Source organism: Plecotus auritus, assembly GCF_963455305.1.
Source record: "Plecotus auritus genome assembly, chromosome: 11".
Lineage (NCBI taxonomy): Eukaryota > Metazoa > Chordata > Mammalia > Chiroptera > Vespertilionidae > Plecotus > Plecotus auritus.
The window spans coordinates 45,016,946-45,024,718 of record NC_137777.1 but is presented as its reverse complement, the minus strand read 5'-3'; positions in this window follow the sequence as shown (position 1 = coordinate 45,024,718).

Below are 7,773 nucleotides of genomic sequence, written 5' to 3'. Positions count from 1 at the left end.
AGTCTGTGGACTGAAAGGTCTCAGGTTCAATTCCAGTCAAGGGCACATGCCCAGGTTGCAGGTTCCATCCCCAGTAGGGGGCATGCAGGAGGCATCCGATCTATGATTCTCTCTCATTATGGGTGTTTCTCTCTCTCTCTCCCTCTCCCTTCCTCTCTCTCTAAAATCAATAAAAACATATTTTTTTAAAAAAGAAAGGGAAATAGTCTAGCCTTAATCAGAAATATGGCCCACCTATACTTTATAAATTAGCACTATTTTTAAAATTATATGTGACAACACTTAGAAATACTAGCCTTAAATAAACACTACATAACATACATGGATATGGTTTAAGATTTTGGTGGGTGAGTAGGACTCCATCATGATTACCCCAAAAGGAGCATTTTCTGGTCCTGTGAAGCCTCTGGTTAACGTGCCAAACACTGTTTCAGGTCACCAGTCTGTAGAGAGCCAGACGTCAAGATCATTACACTGTGTTTGAACTACAATTACTTGGGAAGAAGGAGAAATTTATAAAACTTTATTTCCTAAATCATATGTTGTTCTACGTGGTAGTTCACTAACCAGAACAGAACTAGCTAAAACAATCTTGCCTCAATGTATCCTAGTGACTCACGGATGTTTTGACATTCAGCACACAGAGATCTACATCCTATTGATGTAACACAACTTGGAAGCTTCAATACTACAGAGAATAGCCTGAACTTAGAACTGGGAAGTAACCTTTGGAACTAGAAAGGCCTAAGTTCTCATTTCTCTAAACAGCTATGAAACACTTCCATGTCCCAGATCCCTTTGGAAGATCATGAATATAAGAAGGTAATTAAAAAAAAAAAAATACCCCTGCAACGTTTGTCTTTAAAGAGAGCTTTGCACGCTGGGAAAAGAAAGATTTCAACCTTCTACGTGGAATAACCTTTCATTTCACCAAGTACTCACATGATTATTTTATTAGCAAACCAAAACACGTTTTCCCTTTTAGGTTAATCCATTCTCCTGCAAAATGTCCTGGGCATTTTGATTCTGTCGCCACTGTTCTGTTTATTTCTCTGGACTCCGCTCCTCTCCTAGCACACCAGCTGGTAAAGGGAGAGCACTTTCTCATAAGGTTTAAATCCTTCCAAAGCGACAATATAGTGTCAGGGGAGCAGTGAAAACTCCTCGCCTCGATTGTCATCGGATTAGTGTGTTCTTCTAACAAGGATCATTTTTAAATGACAGCATTTGAAAGGAGTAAACATAGAAATCATAGATTTTATAATGTCTTTCTGTAGTAATGACTAAAAGGAACACCTTGAAGTGATGAAATCGCTAACGTGATCTCTACTACAGTAAAACAAAGCACTTAGAGATGGGCTAACAATAGCAAACCTGACCTTCCTCAGGGCTGTTTTTTGCCCTGGGAAATTTTGGACTCGGAGTGGACTACCCCTGTGCCCTCTAGGTCTGGCCAGTGCCTGAGCCTAGCTCAGCAGCATCCCCGGGCATTTCTTCACCTGGCTGTCTGGGCCTAATCCAAAGTACGGTGGGCGTGTGGCAGCTTACTCTTAGGACGGTGTCGCTTTAGAATGAGAACGTACTCCACGTTCATCGAGCCCAGCCGCTTCGTTTTCACATGAGGTGCTGAGGTCCTCGGGAGTTTCCACTCGCCCAAAGGGCCCTCAATGCATATGGTGGACACAAGCAACCGGGTCTCCTTAACTCAGAGCCCGGGTCTTGTAACTCCACAGCATCGCCTTTATTCAGCTCTCAGGGTTTCTATGACCCAGAGACAATCAGGAGCTATGGGGAGCTGTGAGAGCCTTTGAAAATGAGCCACAGGAGGGACGATGCACTGACTCAGAAACTCGAGAAGAATCGGAGCTCACCGATGCTTTCCAGACTGCTTGGTAATCACGTGAAAGGCCGGTGCACTTACATATAAACCTTTACTCCACTTCCCACGGTCTGAGGGATGCATCAGCGTTACTGCAGACCAGTCCGGACCTCCGATGCAATGACTGAACAGCTCTTGTCTGCAACACCTTATCATGGTTCCAGCATCCCAAAGGCTTCTTTCTGAAGAGAGTTCCTCCCTCGGAGAATCACTGCGGTCCTGCAGGGATGGACGTTGTGGGCTTGGGAGGAAGGGAGGCACTGGATGCTGAGGTTGCTAAGGTTAACGGTATCAGGTTAAATTATTGCCGTATATTGTTCCTCTTTTCCTCACTGACTTCCTGTTATGGAAGTTACACGTACGGCAAATACTTAAATCCACGCAGAAAAGGGAGATATTTTATAAAGAAATGACTTGGAGCTGATTCCTCCAGGGCTGTCACAGCATCTGGCTGCCTGAGAGGTGCAGGGATTATCCTGTCCTAAATTATGAGATCAAAAACAGCAAGAAGACGAGTCAAATTGGGACTAGACTAAGAATTTAGGACTTAGCACCCTAGCTGGTTTGGCTCAGTGGATAGAGCATCGGCCCATGGGATGAAGAGTCCCAAGTTCAATTCCGGTCAAGGGCATGTACCTCGGTTGCAGGCTCGATCCCTGGCCCTGGTTGGGGCATGTGCAGGAGGCAACCAATTGATGTGTCTCTCTCACATGGATGTTTCTCTCTCTCTCTCTGCCTCTCCCCTTCCCTTCCACTCTCTCTCTAAAAATCAGTGGATGAGGGTTAACAATAGCAAACAACAAAAAGAATTTAGGACTGAGCTTCTCTTACACATATAATGATGTTACTGCAGAAAACCTAATCACATAGAAAAGAGGGATTCATAAAATACATGGAGACAGCATTTAAGTAGAACTGGATTAAAACTGATCTTACAAAACTGGCCTTTAGAATCCCAACCCACTGAAACAAAAAGGGATCTTAGAGGAATGGCAAACAGATGAGCGATTAAGAAACTGAGGCTCGTGACAGTTAAAGAGACCTTCCCAAGCATACCCACCCTCAGCGGCAAAGCAGTCAGGCCTCTGCATGTAGGTCGTGGTTGCAGTCGCTTGCTTGATACAGTTGAGAAACAAAGGTTCAGTCCCTACATTTAAGCATCAAAAGGTAAACTCCTTGGCTCTGTGGACTTCGGGGTGGGGGGGTAGGGGGGAGTGGAGACATGTCAAGGACACAGAGGTACCGCGGGAAAGGAGGTTCGGTATTCTCCTTTGTCATTATTCAATGAGCCCGCCATTCCTCCACGGCCACTGCTTCTGGCCAGGCGTGAGCTGTGGAAGAAACATTTTTCCTGGACTCATCTGTTCCCTGGGAAGGAAACCTGATCTGGCTTAAAAGAAAAAATTCTTCTCCAAGTCATGATAAATTGTCTAACTTGAAAGCTCACGCCATAAACAAATTTGAATGGTGCAGACGTCTTACAAAATTAAATTTTCATCTAGTGATTTTGAATGATGGTTTGAGAAAAAGAATAATATTTTAAGCCCTGCTTCATAGGACTCCTTTCCATACTGTTTTGCAGGCCCACTCCCAGGTAACGAAAAACACAATCCTAATGATTTTTTCTTTATTTCTACATGCTCTGTTTTTAGTGAAATACTAACTGTGCCTTGACTGTAATCACTACTAGTGTTGTTTTTAGAAGGAAATAGAAAGGCCTGCAAATTTTGATATTCGTGTACTTTTACTGAAATTAAATATAAACTGAACACATTTTTAAAATTTTTATTGTTGAAAGCATTACCTATGTCGCCCTTTTTCTCCCCATTGACCTCTTCTAGCCTACTCCCCGCCCACCCTAGGCCTTCACTACCCTATTGTCTGTGTCCATGAGTTATGCATATATGCATACAAGTTTTTGGGAGATTTCTCCCCACCCATCCACCCACCCCCAGCTTCCCACTGAGATTTGACAGTCTTTTTTTTTTTTTAATATATTTTATTGATTTGTTACAGAGAGGAAGGAAGAGGGATAGAGAGTTAGAAACATTGATGGGAGAGAAACATTGATCAGCTGCCTCTTGCACACCTCCTACTGGGGATGTGCCCGCAACCAAGGTACATGCCCTTGACCGGAATCGAACCTGGGACCCTTCAGTCCACAGGCCGACGCTCTATCCACTGAGCCAAACCGGTTAGGGTGAGATTTGACAGTCTTGAACACATTTTGAATGTGTTAAGAAACTGATCCATGCCCTACCTGGTTTGGCTCAGTGGATAGAGTGTTGGCCTGCAGACTAAAGGGTCCCAGGTTCGACTCCAGTCAAGGGCATATGCCCAGGTTGCTGGCTCAATCCCCAGTGTGGGGCATTGCAGGAGGCAGCCAATCAATGGTTCTCTCTCATCATTATGTTTCTAACTTTCTATCTCTCCCTTTCCCTTCCACTCTGAAATCAATAAAAATATTTTTTTTTGAAAAAAGAAACTGAGCCACACAAAGTGTTCTGTGCGCCTCTCTATTTTTCTTTTAAAATTCACTGGAACTAAATTTCTGATTTCCATATAATCAGACCCCATGTTTCAAGTTCACTAGAATATTATCTCTATAATAGTTCCATTGTAGAATTTAAACTAAGATGTAGTTGATTTAAATGATTAGTCCAAAAAACTCAAGAATCAATTTTTTAATAAAATAAATATTACTGATTTTTTACATACTATAAAACCAGGCTCCAAACTACTTTTCCAGTATTATCTTCCACGATTCCTCATCCTGCCCCAGCTCCAGCCACTGTGCGGAGGTGTCTTCTCACCAGTCTCATGCTTCTCCTCCCTTTTGCTCAGCTGGCACAGCTGTCCTCTAATAGCCAAATATCTAATCCTGCCCAGCCTTCAGGAGTCAGATTGGACTCCTTCCTGGCACCCTCCTGGCACGCCTTCCTTGTACCTCTTATCAGGGTCAATCTCACCTGCCTGTGAACTCTTGGAATCTTTCCCTTTATTCCTGATGCACACATTGATTTAAGAACTATGTAATATGCTGCCTGACCCATGTGGCAGTGGTTGAATGTCGACCTATGAACCAGGAGGTCAAAGTTTGATTTCTGGTCAGGGCACATGCCCGGGGTTGCAGGCTCAATCCCCAGTGTGGGGCGTGCAGGAGGCAGCCAATCAATGATTCTCTCTCATCATTGATGTTTCTATCTCTCTCTCCCTCTCACTTCCTCTCTGAAGTCAATAAAAGTATTTTTTCAAAAAGAACTATGTAATATGCTAAAATAACTTTTTAAAGTCAGCAATTTTAAATGATGTTAGGGGCATAAATCAATGTCTCCTTTACATATCTATTATTAAATTCCTGAGAGCCTAAAAGTCGCTGAAGGGCTATTATAAGTAAGATGCTATTATAATTTTTTCATCTTTTTTACAAAGGTACAGAAATATTCTAATTTAAAGATTTTATTCTTTAGGTTTTCATAATTAATGCATGAATTAAATAGACTTTGATTTTTTTACTAATGTTTTTTAAGCCCAGAGCCAAATTCTAATGACTCTTTCTTAACATGTCGGCAGGAATATATAAATTCTAGGTTTAAAACAATTAACATGTTGAATTTACAGAGGTACAGCACTTAATCAAAGGCAAAATATACTATGCCTTGGTCATTATCTACTTTTTCTCTGTCTCCAAATTGATACTCATTAGCTCTGAGCAAGGGCCATCTATGTCTGTATAGTTCACCTTTATTGCAACACTGTCTAGCAATACTCCTGGCCCCTCACTGCTTTTGTTAAATAAATGAGTGAAAAATAAATATAAAGTAAGTACAAAAAGACAGGAAACAAATCTTCCCTGAAACCTTGCCTTACTAGGTCACTGAAATCTAAAAAGATATAATGTATTTAGAGATTAAATGATAAAAAAACAGAATTTATTTGAAACATTTTCAACAAAAATTGTAATGTTCTACATGTTTCTTTTATTATTATTATTGTTGACTAGAGGCCTGGTGCGTGAATTCATGCATGGGTTGGGGTCCCTCAGCCTGGCCGGCGATCGGGGCCAATTGTGGGGGCTGGCCGGCTGGGGTGAGAGGCTGTGGGAGGTTGGCCGGCTGGTCAGAGGGAGTAACCGCGAGAGGTTGGCCGGCCAGGGGGAGGGACCGCAGGAGGTTGGCCTGCCGGCTGTGGGAGGTTGGCTGTGGGAGCACACTGACCACTGGGGGCAGCTCCTGCGTTGAGTGTCTGCCCCGGTGGCCAGTGCGCGTCAGCAACCAATTGACCGGTTGTTCAGTCGCTTAGGCTTTTATCTCGCTATATAAAACCCTAATAGGCAAATAGACCAAACGGCGGAACAACGGAACAGCCAGTCGCTATGATAAGTCCTGACAACCAAGGGGTGCATGTAGAACATGGTGAGCGCTGGCAGTAGACGGCAGAGCGCAGAACATGGTGGGCACCGGCCATGGCGGGATGGTGGAGCAGGTGAGCAGGGGCGCCAGACGAAGGCGGGGCGCTGGTCGCTGTCATCAGGGCAAGTGTCTGGTGGTTACTGAAAATTCTTTGCTCCCACGCGCCGCAGTCCCGCCCGGTGCTCGCACCCTCAGCCGGCACCGGTACTGCTGCTCGCACCCACTGCCAGTGCCTGGCACCAATCCCAATTGCTTGGTGCCGTCAGCGGATGCAAGCGGCGGCTGCTGGTCCTGATCACCCCTGAGGGCTTCTCCACCTCCCCCTGTTCCTAAGGGGCGATCAGGGCAGCAGTCACCACTTGCACCCACTGCTGGCACCAGCCCCAATCGCTCTGTGCCATCAGTGGGTGGGAGCGGTGGCAGCAGGAGTGGGGCTGCCGGCAGACAGGGGACCAAGGGCCACAGTGGAAGGGGAAGGGCGGGGGCGTGGAGGATGGGCCAAAACCGGCCCCTGTGCCCACCGCAGCCTCGCGGCCCACAGTTCCTTTCAAGGTGCACGAATTCATGCACTGGGCCCCTGGTATCTATATATATAAAAGCCCAGCAACCAGAAAGGCAGAACAACCAGAATGACTGGTGGCTATGACGTGCACTGTGGCAGCCAACCAGCCTGATCTGGGCCCCAATTGCACCCCCCGACCAACCCGGCCCCCTGATTGGCCACCAACACCCTAATTGGGCAGGGCTGGCCGCCAACTGCCTGCAGCCCCTCCCCCCTGAGGGCCTGGCCAGATGGGCCACCATCAGAGCAGGCCAGCCGGACCCCACCCGTGCACGAATTCGTGCACCGGGCCTCTAGTCCTATATAATAAAAGCCCAGCAACCGAACAGCAGAATGACCAGAACGATCGGTCAACCAGTTGCTATGATGCGCACTGACCACCAGGGGGCAGACGCTCAACGCAGGAGCTGCCCCCTGGTGGTCAGTGTGCTCCCACAGTGGGAGTGCCACTCAGCTGACCAGGATGAGCGGCTGCTCCCGCTGTGAACCCTGGGCTGACAGACAGGAACCCGGGCTGCAATTGTTGCCTCCTCGCCCCAGGCTCCTCCTCCTTGCTCCCTGCCACCTCCTCCAGATGCCTGCAGGCTGTGCAGTGCCGCCCCGGGCTTGCAGAGTTGACCCCGGAGGCTGGTAGGCAGGTTTGTGGCTGCGGTGGGACTGAGGCCTATCCCACCATCTCTCAGTGCTGTTGTCACTGAGCCTGGCCTCGACTGGGTCGCCTGGAGAGGCGAGTGCTCCAGCTCCACAGAAGATGCTGGACCAGAGAGGAGCCACTCAGAGGGTGGGTCCACAGCCACTCGGCTGACCAGGATGAGCGGGACTCCCACAGCAGGCCGATCCCCGCAGGCCACGCCCCCCACCAGTGCACAAATCCCATGCTCTAGTAGTATAGAGATATATAGATTTTATAGAGAGAGGAG